The sequence below is a fragment of the Lutra lutra genome, chromosome 5 (assembly GCF_902655055.1).
Source record: "Lutra lutra chromosome 5, mLutLut1.2, whole genome shotgun sequence".
Lineage (NCBI taxonomy): Eukaryota > Metazoa > Chordata > Mammalia > Carnivora > Mustelidae > Lutra > Lutra lutra.
The window spans coordinates 48,162,346-48,176,378 of NC_062282.1; the positions used below are offsets into that span (position 1 = coordinate 48,162,346).

Sequence of the window (14,033 nt, forward strand, 5' to 3'; positions counted from 1 at the left end):
AGCTGTAAGAGGGCTCGTTCTCAGGGCTGGCAAGAACTCAGTGGGCTCACAGGGGTGAGCCCGGGACTGCCAGGGAGAGAAGGTTAAAAAAGGAGCAGCGCTGAGCAGAAGAAGACTCATCTCCCGACCCTAGCCCCACATAGCAGAACCCAGAGAATGGCCGGGCACTCAGCATTGGTTCTAGAAGCACTGTCCTTTGTCGTTGTGACTATGAGGCCAGCAGCCGCCATGGGCGCTGCTGCTGGGGAGCGAGTCTGTGCTTGACACATGTGTTTCCCATTGATAGCTGGAGACAGCCCAGTGGCTCGGGGTTGGCCTGACAAAGCCGTATTGAAGTACAGACAGAGTACGGTTTCAAAGCAGTCAGAAAAAAGAACGGGAATGCTGTTCAGGAAATTCTTCAGGCATGGGCAGGGACTTGGCTGCAATTCTGCAGTTGGAAAATCTGACTGGGGCAGCTTCTGAACACAGGCTGGGCCTGCTCACACTCACACTCGGCAGGCTGAGCGACTGCCTCCTGGGCGCGCTCCGGGACTCTGAGTGATTTTCATCAGCCGCTTTGGGAAGCCAGGGAGAGAGGTAGGACACTGTGAAGTCCTTGCATTTTCATGCTGCGCTTTCTCAGCCTGCTGTCGGTTTGCAAGATCGCTGAGTTTTCGGGCTCTGTGTGTGTGTGTGTGTGTGTGTGTACATGTACAAGTTAGAACTCCATCCCTTTAACATCTGGTGTGGAGTGAGAATCATTTTTCTACCCCCCCAAACCCAAGCCTTCTTCATGATCCAATTTTCAGCAGGGCAGAGCCACTTTGGAAAGTTAGGATTTTGCTACCAATACCAATGTGAGAGAGAAAAGTAGCTGAATTCTCGAACGGTCACCCCCCCCCTCCAACCTTCTGTAACTTATCTGCATGAAAGGACACTTCATTGGCAGGACAGATAATTATGGATGAAACTGTGTTCTTTGCTTCGTCGGAGTTTTTGAGAGGGGCTTTTTTTTTTTTTTTTAAAGCAGAAAATAGCTTTCATTTTAGGAAGGAATCAGGGTTTGAAGTTTCTATTTTGGATTACACTTTCAGAGTGTGGGAGAAGATACATGTGCATGAATTCTTGGCATCTTTTATTATTATTATATGGGATTTGGGCTGTCATTAAGGAGCCCAGTGACATGTTTGCCTAGAAATATGCTGGATCAACATTTGTGATTCTTTTTCTGTAATAATTTCCAACTTTTCTGAGTTAAGAAGTAACTGGCAGTTTTACTCTGAGAAAATACAACCGCAGAGTAACAGAAAACAGTAGTTTATTCAGAATCATTGTTAATATATAATGGTGTGAATTTTAGTTCATTAATCGATTGATTTTATTTTACACCTTCCTGGAAAGAGTACTTTAAAAAAAAACCTCAAATTTTAAAATAATCCTTTCTCATGCATATCAGATACTATGCAATATAGGTTTTTACCATTTCCACACCTCCCACCCCTGGAAAGCTCTGCCTTATTCTATGTTTAGCATCTAGCGATTAAGAAACTGGTTCAGGGGCGCCTGGGTGGCTCAGTGGGTTAAGCCGCTGCCTTCGGCTCAGGTCATGATCTCAGGGTCCTGGGATCGAGCCCCGCATCGGGCTCTCTGCTCAGCAGGGAGCCTGCTTCCTCCTCTCTCTCTGCCTGCCTCTCTGCCTGCTTGTGATCTCTCTCTGTCAAATAAATAAATAAAATCTTAAAAAAAAAAAAAAAAAAAAGAAAGAAACTGGTTCAGCTGAGAAAGGGCCAGACAGAACCTCACCACAGCTCTCTGATTACTGGCAGAGCCAATCAGTGACAGCTCTGCGGCTCTCCAAAGGGGGCTTGGCCAAGAGTCTGTTTGGGGAAGTAGATGAATGAATGGATTCAGGTACATGTTTACTTCGGTTTTCAAATCTCTCCGCAAGTAGCTAATAGTAAAGATTAATGGGTGAATGAAGACTCAGGGGCTGGAATTCTCCAGGTCCTTTTCTGTGTAAAACGTCTGAGCAGGCAAACCTCATGTCCCTTTGGTGGAAAGTCCACACCCAGAGCCAATCATTTCATTTTCTCTACAGTTTTGCACTTGGAGGAGGGAACTCGGGAGTGATGGACAGCAGGGCTTCCTACTCTAAGACATGGCACACAAATATTTTCTTCTTCAACCTCCTCTTTGGGTTGGGTTGGGTTGGGTGGAGTGGGTTTGGCACTTGCGGGCGTGCGGTGGGATGCCGGCATAGACGGGGACTACATTTGTGTTTTTCTTAAGTGTCTACTGGGTGAGCAGAATGCCAAGACAGATTAGGAACTGACATAAACTGGAGCCAAGCCCACTGCCAGGGAGAAAGGAGACTCAAGTGAGCTCTAATGTCATACTCCGTCTAAATTTAGTGCGCGTCAAGCGCTGAGCAGAGCAGGCGTGAAATGGCAGCTCTGGTTGCAGGATTATGAACGGCAGTGCCTAAAACTTGGAAGAAACTTTATATTTTCCCTTTTTTCGAAGTAGGGGAGGGGCAAGTCAGACTCCCTTGACATTCGAAAGGAGAAAGAAGGGTGTGGGAGGGTAAAGGAGAAGAAATCCAGGGCAGAGGTGTGGGCAACAGGGGAGAGGAGTGGCCACACCACGCCCTGGGCAGCCGGGGCAGAGGGAGGACGTGGTGCCTAGGAATGGAACTCGCCTACTAGAAACAGCGCGAGCCAGTGGGCACGGATCCATTCGACTTGAAGTGTGTGGATAAACTGGGCCTCACTAAAGAGAATTTTACCCTCCACACAAGGAGAGGCCCCATGGTCAGTCTGCCCCGCTGTGCCTTCTGGAAGCAATCAGAGAGCACATTTTGTAAGAACTGCAACGCCCCGAAGGTTCAGATTTCCTAAGCAAGGAGGAAGCAGGCTCTTCGGGCTTTATTTTTAACTGTATTTCTTCCATCCAGAGATATTCCCCGTGGGGGTGTTGAGTGAATGGACCAGGTGGAGATGGGTGAGTGATTTCCGTGAGCAGTTTGTCCAGGGCCTGCCCACGGATGCTTCAGCAGACTTTTTCAAAATAATATAACTTGGTACATCTGCTTTGTTTTAATGAATGAATTTACTTAAATTGTTATTTTTAAAAATTTTAGTTTAAAAAAAGATCTCTCCAAGGTCATGTACCCCATTTTTGGTGAAAGGGTTTAATACTAGTTTCATAGGTTAGGAGGTCCATAGAAGCGTGGATTTGACCATTGGGAAGGGATTTGGGCCATCCTGTAGTTCAGAATTTGAGTACGAGTAATTGGAGACCCCTTTTATAATGGGGAGGATTGATGGATGCCCCCATTGTTGACTTAATTACTGCGCTGTACTGTCATTGAAATATGTGCAGACCAGAAATACCTACCTAGATGTTACCTCTCTCTCTCAGTCATTCTTGAACAGATAGAGCACTAAAATAAATTTTTGAATTAAATATAGAGAAACTCATCTAATAATATTCAGATTATCAGCAATCATTTTTTACGTAGAAGATGCACTACTAGAATTTAATAAGGACTATACCGTGAACGTGGAACTAATAGTGAGTGACCTTGGAGATCACTTTGATTTCAGCCCTCTTACATTCTTGCATCCTAGTCAGATATTTGATTCTTCCATGGTTCTTTTCTCTTCACATCCACCTTCACTATGTCCTTTTATTTGCACCTTGAAGGAATGTGCTATTTTGTATTATATCACACTCTGCTCCTTTCTCTCTTCGTGATAAGAATGGAATCACTTGTTGCCTGTGTGATCCTACAGTTAATACAAACACAGATACCAGAGTTGTATAGGAGTAGCCATTGGTTGGGAATGGGATCTGTATTTTCTAGGACAAAATTCATGCAAATAAGCACATCAAAAGAGAAACCCAAGAACATATTTGATGTAGAACTCTCCGATCTCAGGGAAGATTTGCGGATCCCTCAGGGGGCTCCACAGAAAGAGATGCTGATCCTGGTTGGTTCTGGTTCTGTGGAAGGACTTCTGCAGGAATCTGGGGAAGAATGGCTGTGGAAACACCCTGTCTGCATTTCTAGAATTTCTAAGGTAGCCCAGCCACTTCTATGTTTTTTGTATATTGGAGGTTTGCAAGAGATTTCATCTGAAAAGAGAGTTTTAGTGCAATGTAGGTGAAACTTGAGTTTGGTTGCAAGTAATAGAAATCTGCTCACAGAAGTCTGAATGTAAAAAGTAAGTCCTTGCTTTAGGCATGTAGAGGTGTGGACCATGCCTAGACAGAGCCATTGTGGCTTCTGAACAGTGTTCCCAGGGACTCCCTTTCTGCTTCACCATTCTTGGCTCTTCAGCTGAACTTCCCTTGCTCATGTCATGTATCATGTTCAAGTCAGGGAAAAGGTGGCAGGGCATAAGGGGAAAAATACCTATCCTCGTGAGACATGGCCCCTTTAATCAGGCAGTATTCTTCTCCCATATAAAATTCCCCTCTCATCACAGAATACACACTTAGAACTGAATCATGTACCCACTGGCCCCATGCAGTGATATTACTGCAGTGGATTAAAACCAACCACATATCACTATCTGGGTATGGAGTAGGAACCCACAAATCTAGATCACCAGTGAAGACCAGGGAGGAGGTTGGTAGGATAGTCATTAACAGTTTTGGACACAAATGCTTAAAAAAAAAAAAAAAAGAATAAATAAATACATTTGAAAACCGCTGTTCTCATAATCCATTTCTTCCACTTCAAAGATGTGAACACTGACATCAAGAAAGTTGGACACTGAGATCAAAAGATTGTGTGAGGGACACAGGCATTCTGAGACCATAGGCAATATTTGTTCCTTGACTGTAAATCTGGTGCAGACTACATGTTCTATTCATTGGCTCAGTAAAAGCCACTTAGTGATACTTCAGAAGCCTCCTGGCAATAAAAGGGAAAGCGATACTGGAATGAAATCTTAGTATTAGAAGGTTCCTCAGAAATCACCAGCTTCATGGTTTCTCAAAACCTCCAGATTCAGAGTTTCAGAGATTAGAACTGGGGAGTCTCAATATTTTTAAAAGCTCTCCGAGTGATTTTTTGGGAGGCCAGCTAGACACTGGTGTGCAGAACTGAGTTTTTGACCACCACCATGGCTAAATCAGTATCCAGTGCAGGGATGCCATATATGGCCTTGAGGTACCAGCTCGAGGTGATGGCCGTGTCTCCTATCACAGAGAACCTCAATACACTGTGAAGCAGCTGGGGTCTTGTTTCTCACCTCAGGTCTCCTCAGACTGGGCCAAATTGGGTGTCTTTCCTTTGTAACCTGTGGCCATTGTCATGGGCTCTGGAGCCACGTTTGAAATCGGTGGTGGTGCTTGGTACAGAAATGAGGCAAAGAAATGGAATCGAGGTAGAGGTAGTCAGAAATCTTGGGATAGATCCTGACATCACTCATCACCCGAGCTCAGTGTTCCCATGTGTAAAATGGGATCAGATGCCTTTAGAATATTCTCAGTTTCTCATAATCTATGATTTTTGTAATTCTAAAGCTCTCCCACTTCCTTATAAATGTCTTTGTCTTCCTTTCCTGAGGCTGGGCATCTTGAATTATTTCATCTGTCCCTCATCTTTTCCTCTGCTCTTCTCTTTGTCCTTCTTGAACACATTCCAGTTAACTTCCACCAGACAAAAATATGACTCCCTGGACTCTGATCCAGTCAGCCACCAAGTCCATATTCCATGAACAGAGAACACCAAACGTCTATTAACCAAGGGGAAGAGAGTGATTTTGTGGGAAAAGCAGTGCAGTAAGAAAGAAGAAAGGAAGATGGACTGATATTATAGCAGAAGGAGATAAATACACACACACACACACACACACACACACACACACACTTAATACTAACAGAGAGCATGAGAGAAACCAGCAAAAAATGAAATAGGCAAATCAAGATGAAAAGTATGGGTACCATAAGCAGAGGAGAGCAATGTTTTATACTGATTTATCCAAGTTAGTTTTCCCGTGTTGCCCAAATTTCTCAACAAATTCCACTGTCCTCTTTCTTTCACCTTTGCTGCCACACAGAAAGATGATCGTCTTCATTATCGTTCCAAATTCCTGTTGCCAACTGTGAACCACCTTATATAGAGGAAGCCATGTCATCTGTGGCCCCTGGCCTGCTGTCTGAGAGGTTTGCAGGACTCCAGGAGGAGCGTGTCACCACAGTTCACTAAGTGTATAAATCCTGTGAGATTGGTCTGCTCAGAAATCTTTGCTGGTGGTAGCTCTGGGTGTGTGGGCGGGCATGGAAGCTGTGGCTTTATTCTTCCTCTTAACCAATAATGTAGTGGCACCTATTAACACAAGAACAGTTTCCTGATAAAAACTATATTGCCGGGGATTAGAAACTCCCTCCTTGTTCAGACCACTTTCTTTTGCCAAGTGATAGGGTCAGACTCTCGTGAGGACCCTGACTTCCCCAATAGTCTATTTCTCAACTCCTGGAAAGCCTACACTTTGCTACTGGCTAGAGTGGAAGTCTTAAGCCCCTGAAACTGTTCTTCTTCAGCTCAGGGTGAACCAACACCAGTTTTTAGCTTATTTGCCCAAATGAACATTGGACACCACCCCATTGTCCTAACTCTGGGTAGGGTTGTGGTGCGGGGCATGGCATGTTCAGTAAGAGGAGATTGCTTAAAGCTGAGGAACAGCCAAGAAGCAATGCAACACAGCAACACTGTGTTCCTTTCCTTCCTGTTCTCACCTGGGGTTGTCGGCCATCATGTCATTTGTCTGGACTCTTTCTAGCCCTTCTCTCTTTCTTTAAAAAAAAAAAAAATTCATTCTATCTTCCTGTTGCCAGTTTTCCTCTCTACTGAGAATGTTTCTTCTCTGTTCTTTGTTGGTTCAGACCCAAGTCATCTGCTTCCCTCAGTGGTCAAGAATGTTGGGAACAGGGTCTGCTCATAACTTGGACCTTGTAATGACAGACATGAACTCCAAAAGCTGGACCTGACCTTCAGAGGTTTGTGCCATCATTTCTGTTGTGGACAAAGAGGATGCACACAGCAGGTCACAAACTGGAAGTCTGAACCTCTAGGCACTATTTGGGGTCACAAAGGTTTTTTCTTTTTTTAATTAATTACCAAAAAAATTCTGAGATATTATGTACAAATCTAGATAATCTAGAAGGAGCCAAAGACGGGCATTCGTGGTCTGGTGTCCCACAGCTTGGCACTTAGTACAATCTGAGCAGTTCCTGTTTCTTTGAGAGGGTATGTGTCCACTCGATTTACTAACCACACCTTGTGATCTGTAGGTGTTTATAATAATAGTCTCTCAATAGAGTTTCCTGTCTGAACCACAGAAGATAGAAAGTGATTTGAATGACCCTTTTTTTTTTTTTTCAATTCTTTGAAGGGTGGTGCATAAAGTACCATTCTAGATATGTAGGCAAGAAAGCAAGGTGTTTTGACCTTATTCTCTTAGAGGGGACTGTTGAAATGGGTAGATATCTGCTCAGCAAAATGCAGTAGGACAGCATGCCTAGAGCACAGGTTTTGAAGTCAAGTATACTTTGGAGCAATCACATCATAGACTTGTACATGGGATTTCAAATTTTACATGTGACAGAAATCAGAATGGTCACTGCTTCCGGGGATGGGGTTAATTAGGAAAGGGCATGACAGAACTTTCTAGGGTTATAGAAACAGTGCCTGCCTTGGTCGACTATTATTTACACAGATGTACAGATTTGTGAAACTTGACCTGAGTAGTTAATATCTGTGTATTTCACTGGAACTCAGTTATAGCTCAGTAGACCTCTGTGTGTGTGTGTGTGTGTGTGTGTGTGTGTGTATACATGGATGAAGGCATGCAAGGCACTTAGCCAAATACATAATAGCTTCACTATTATTGTTAGCATGTTTGTTTCTGGACACCTTGATTTAAAAAAAAATAACATGGCTAAAAATGAGATGAACAGCATTTCCTTTCAGACCACAGATGTCTTTGCAAATATTCGAGAGCACAGCTAAAGATCCTTACCAAACACAATTGTCAAGGAAGAATCTACTGGATCAATGCTAATTTTATGCAACTATCAAGTCGCTATAAAAGGATTTGCCTCATTTGTTGTAGCTGTTTTTCATGATGCTGTGAAAGTTTGCGGGTTTCAGAGACTTCGGAGAGATGGCTTATTACCTGGGAAAACCGCCTGTACTTAGGGATTGCGTACCCTGCCTGAAATACAGTAGTTGCTGTAGTATTTGTAGAATTGATGAATTACCTTTTTTTTAATGAATTTTGTTAAAATGAATATCCATGTTGAGAAAATCAAGCTCAGACTGTTACCAAGAACATGTTTTGAATGAGTCCTCATGCTTTTCTGACCAAATATACACATGGGTATGGAAGCCTTTAACACAAGAAGTAAGAGACTTGGTATTTCAGCCAGACACTCCAGGTTTGAAGTCTTGCTGTCTTTAACATGCTGAGTGAGTCCGAGTTTGTGATTTAACCTCTCTGTTTCTCAGTTGCCTCAGTTGTAAAATGGGGATAATAATAGTACCTACCTCAGAATGATAAGACTGTGAGGATTAAGGAAGTTCAGTAAAGTATGTCAAACAGTGTCTGGCACATGGTAGCTGTTACACAAAGGTTGGTCATCAGTGTAGCGTCCTTTCTTTGTGCTGGCAAATCAATGGCTGTGTTGTGATCTGCCTCTGGTTGTTGTTCAAAAGGTGTGTGCCTGGTGGTTGATGAAGGTGACGTCAAACAGTTGAAAAGCCTGAAGCCTGGAATTTGTGGGGAACATGTGGTTATGTCTTGGGCCAGCCTTGGCCTTGTTCCTGACTTACCCTATGATTCTCCTGAATCTGGTTTTGTCATCTGTTAAATAATGATTTGGGTTTCCTATTGCCTGTGTTCCCTTCATGCTTGGGTCTCATTGTCTGGTCTTAAGTGTTTGAGTCCTGGTCATTATTATTTTATTATATACCTTGGTCCCCAAGGCACAGAAGAGCTAGAGTGGCTCGACTGGGATTGTCATTATCTGCTTCTGGTCAGAGTCATCACAGGCATTGGAGGGTTGGCCTTGTACAATACAGCTGGTTTGCTGTAAAAGGATTGTGACTCCTGTTAAGAAAGCTGTCCATCGGGGAGGCCATGGTGGATGGACGTAGCTTCGTTTGCATGTGCAAATGACATCATTAAAATTGCAGTCAGGTGTTTGAAATTATTTGTTCTCTTTAAGGGTGTTCAGTTCCACATTCCCTTCTAGTCCTCAACCTGCCACATCAAGAACTACACTGGGTGTGGTACAAAAACAATGAATACTGTTATGCTGAAAATAAAAAATAAATAAATAAATAAATAAATAAAAAGAACTACACTGAGGGGCGCCTTGGTGGCTCAGTGGGTTAAGCCTCTGCCTTTGGCTCAGGTCATGGTCCCAGGGTCCTGGGATCGAGCCCCACATCGGGCTCTCTGCTCTGCAGGGAACCTGCTTCCTCCTCTCTCTCTCTCTGCCTGCCTCTCTGCCTATTTGTGATCTCTGTCTGTCAAATAAATAAATAAAATCTTTAAAAAAAAAAAAACTACATTGAGCCAAACTTCAGGGACCCCCAAGGTTCCTTCAAGTCCTCTCTGACACTACCTTCTCCTTGAGGTTAACATTTCCCAGGCTTTTAAAAATTGAACTTGCTCTGCTCCCCACTCCATCTCTGGACAGCTGATCCCACTTTTCCTGTCTTTTTTTTGCGGGGGGGGGGGGGTCCTTTATCTATCGTATTCATCCCCTGTAATCTAACTATATAATATACTTTGGCTTTCATGTTTATCTGTCTCTCCCATCGCTGCCTCCTACCACTGCTGTGAGATGAGGCATCTGTGTTTGAGCTCATTGATGTTTTCCAATTGCCCAGAACAGTCCCATGGGAGTGGCTGAAGGAAAACACAGATTTTTCCAGTGGTGCCATCACTTACGCCATTTTCAGTGCACGCCACGCTAAGTACACATAGATGGTAATTCTAAACTCTTTGGGTTACATTCAGGGAAAGGCAGGTCTTTGCCACATTTCATGCTCAATGGAAAGAAAACTGGACCTCAGTTTGAGTCAAGACCTTAACCAACTTATTAATTAGAGCTGTCCTTGAGGACTTTCCTTTACTCTTCAGTACCTTAGGATCTTAATTTATGACATAGCTTTAATCATATTCATCTCCCAGAGTGTTGTCAGAAATGTATGAGCTCATACATATAATGATGCCTGGTACAAATATGTGTGTGTGTTTCAAAAATATATTTCCATCTACAGCTATCTCAGCGGACACTTCAGACTTCTAAATGTCAGGGACAGTGAGAATGGTCGTAATTACACTGAAATATCTTCCAGTTCACCAGAAATAAATATTTTGAATTTAAATATAGGGCATATCATACTTTGGAGGACAACTCTGTTAATATCTATGAGAAACAGTACCCCTCTCCCCCCCACATCATAGCCTGACTAAGCAATTTGATTTCGCAGGACTTCTCTGAGAGGAGTATTGGGACATATAGGAAACATGTATGCACCATTCCTGGGGCTTTAAATAATATTCATTTACAGGAGACTTAACACTTGATCACTATGCCCCATCTTGCCCCTGAATTCCAGACTCTTTTCAAAGTGCCTTTGGGATACTAACCCCATGGATTTTTCTGTACATTTCAAAATCAGCTTAACTCAACAGTGGTTTCTCTCTCTTTCCCCCCCAACACACTCCATTGCCTCCTGCCCATGAGCCTTCTATGCCCCATTGTTCCCCATCATGATGGGGATGGTACCATCTTTCACCCAGTTGCACACAACAGACCCTTAGCATTCCCCAACTTCTCTCCTTTTCCTGCCCTCATTCTTTATCTCTGGTAGCAGTGAACCCATTAGCTCTACGTTCCAGATAGACTTGAAATACAGTACTAGCTTGCCAACTTCTCTTTCACCACTGCCCTGGTCTGGGCTCCTGTCCCCCCGCCCTGGGTGATAGCAGTAGTCACAGGTGCCTGGTTTCTCCACCTGCCTTCTCATCCCAGGAGTCGGTCCCTTACAGACCAGCTGGAGTGATTGCAACATGAGGATCAGATCTTCTTCCTCTGATGCCTCGGTTTTCTGATAGTTACTATCATAATCTGTATCCTAGTTCAGGGTCTCACTGTGGTTTGTAAGACCCAGTGTGCATCCCTCACTCACAAGCTGATTGTCGAACACTTTCCCCCTTCTTTGCTCTGGGGTCTAGCCACCTTGTCCTTCACACTTGCCCAAAAAAATCCCACCTCTTTGCACTTGCTTATATTGTTTCCTCTGACCAGAGTGCTTCCCCCAGATGTCCTTATGATGTACTTTCTTACTCATGATTACTTATGATGCTTTTTCACAAATCTCTCAACTACAGAGTTTTCCCTGACCATCTAGAAACAGGAGGCTCCCACTCATTGTTTGCCCCCCTTCTCCTGCTTTCCTTTATTCCTTGCAAAGAATTTTTCCCAAGGCTAAGTTTAAAATTACATATTTGTTTATTTTTCTCTTTATTGTTGCCTCCACTAGACTGGAAGGTCCAAGAAGGAGGGCATCTTTTTACTGCTAATGTCTAGTGCCATATAGGATAATATCTGATAATGATTTATTTATTAAAATAAGCCTTGGAAACAAAATTATTGGAAACAACCTCAATGTTCATAACTCAGGAGTTGGCTAAGTTAAATATCCTGCATCTATATAATTTAAAACTGTTTGACTTTAAAAATATACAAATTTTTCTGTTTTCATGGGACTATCACTTAGCTGTATTAAGTGGGCCGAGTTAGATTCAGAACAATAAAGAGCATTAAATTTGCCCTTCTTTGTGTAAAAAAGAAACATTTAAATGTGTGTATACATATTTAATGTCCATATTGAATTAAGCCTGTCTATGTGTTGAACATTGCTATAAAGATTTTAAAAAGCTGGTAATAGCTGATTCTCTGGAGGGAAGCTAAAAGTGTGAAAGAAAAACTTTCTTGAGGGGCACATGGGTAGTTCAGTCGATTAAGCATCCAACGGTTGGTTTCAGCTCAGGTCGGGATCTCAGGGTCAGGAAATCGAGCCCCACATTGGGCTCCACACTCAGTGGGGAGTCTGCTTGAGAGTCTCTCTCTCCCTCTCCTTCCGTACCCCCCTCATGCACACACTCTCAGTCTCTCTCTCTCTCTCAAACAAGTAAGTCTTTAAAAAATATTTTTCTTGACTTTATACTCTTAAGCCTTTTAAAATATATGCACTTGTCTGCTTTTTTTTTTCAGTAAAAATTTTTCAACACTTCCTCCAATTCTTAGAAAACTGAAATATGGAACCATAACTTTTAAATTAATCCACAAATGTCCTTAAAAAGAAGCTGCCATTCTCAGTTCTTAGACCATTTCACACATACAAGGATTTACTCTCATGGAAGAATTTTACCAGAAAAAAGTGTTGATTATTATATCACAACTAAAAGAGACGAGTTTGTTACAATTGTCTAAATTGTGCCAAATATTAACAAACCAAGACTAATGTGTTGTATGGATGGCTGAATGAAAACAACCCTGGAAAACAGATAGCTTTAAATCAAGAGACCTCAAAATTAACATGGCTAATGGAAAACTATTTATGTGCCAAGATAGTCTGAAATGACTGTGATTCCTCCCAGACTCCAGATATGTGATGCAGCTGTGGGGGAATTTGTGCCTATTTCCATAAATTGGTTATAACCATATACAGTTATGTGATTTGTGTTTACTTGTAAATGTGCTGGAAATATGAACACGCAGCATCATAAGCCACAAACTCTGGCTCACTTGATTGGTATTATTTATCTTATTTCTGAAGAAGATGATAGAATTATTATTATGGGCCATTTTAATTCATTACTCCTTATCATAACCTACAAGGTGAGGTGTAGTGGGGCCACAAACTTTCTTCAAACTGGTCCCTCCTCTGCCCTGAGCTCACTAGTGCCCACCTTGCCAGCCACCCTGCTTAATTGAAGCAGGCCTTTCAGGCCAGAATGCTTGCTATGTCCTCTGCTGAAAAACATGTTCTACCTCTGGCTCTCATCTTTTATCATCACTTTGTTAGAATGGCCTCCTGTGCCCAGAGTGGGTACCCTCCATGCTCTACTGTGGAACCCTCTTCAGTTTCTTTCCAAGCACCTTACTTAGTTATAATGGCTTAATCTGTTTACTTGAGTATGCTCCATCTTTCCTGTGAAAGTACGAGCTTGAAGAAGGCAGAAAAGCAATCCTACTCATTCTTTTGAAGACCATTGTATCCCTAGGATCTGCTGTGGTACTTGGCACATAGTAGGTGATCAAAAATATTCTTTTCTTTGTTGAAAATATAGATTGCGATTGGGGATTTCCTCGAAGGCCAGGTCTGTCTTCTGCCATGTTTCTTCCCTCTCATGTGTAACTTTTACAGAGTTGCACTCATTGGCCCTTCCATAAATTCCCTTATGGAACAAGACACTTGTAAAGCCTAGTGGGCAGAAGAGCCTAGCAAGCATTAGTAAAACGTGTCAATGCCTCCTTGTTCTCTACTCTGCCTTATTAGTAGAGCAGATCATGGCCCACAAAATTTTATAGGTCCAAAGGAAAAATCATCAGGAAACTTAATGGCATTATACGTGTCTTTAGGAAGGTTGTAGATTATTTTTTAATCATCTCTCAAAACAGAATGCGATCCCCCGTAGTAGACGGATAATGCAGATATTGTAACCATTCTCCAGGTATCTCTTTTACTGGGGCAGGGGGAAAAGAGGAAAACACGTGTTCTTCTCCTGGAGAAGAAGCCTGTTGAAATGAAAACACTGAATACCGGCAAAGCAAGGACTTACATCAGTATTAGCCTGGACTCCTTACTCAGCCTCACACAGTTTGCCAGCTCTGTGAGTTTCTGCCCCAGTCCCTTCCATCTTTTTTAGATCAACTGATGAAATGTAAGAACTGGGGCAGTATAGGATTGTCTAGCAGCTATTTGGTACCAATTAGATTTAGGAAGGAAGTCAACT

At 42.7% G+C, this 14,033-nt stretch overlaps 1 protein-coding gene across 2 annotated transcripts in view; it reads left to right on the plus strand.

Annotated features, from left to right (window-relative positions):
• Window positions 1-331: 331 nt before the first annotated feature.
• Window positions 332-14,033, plus strand: part of SGCD (sarcoglycan delta) — a 394,796-nt gene continuing 381,094 nt past the window's right edge. The window contains exon 1 of one of the 2 annotated variants that reach the window (XM_047729596.1): window positions 332-579. The gene's annotated coding sequence lies outside the window, so the exon portion shown is untranslated. Of the gene's footprint in view, window positions 580-4,610; window positions 4,616-14,033 lie in introns of those variants that run through there. The other variant, XM_047729597.1, reaches the window with a different exon arrangement.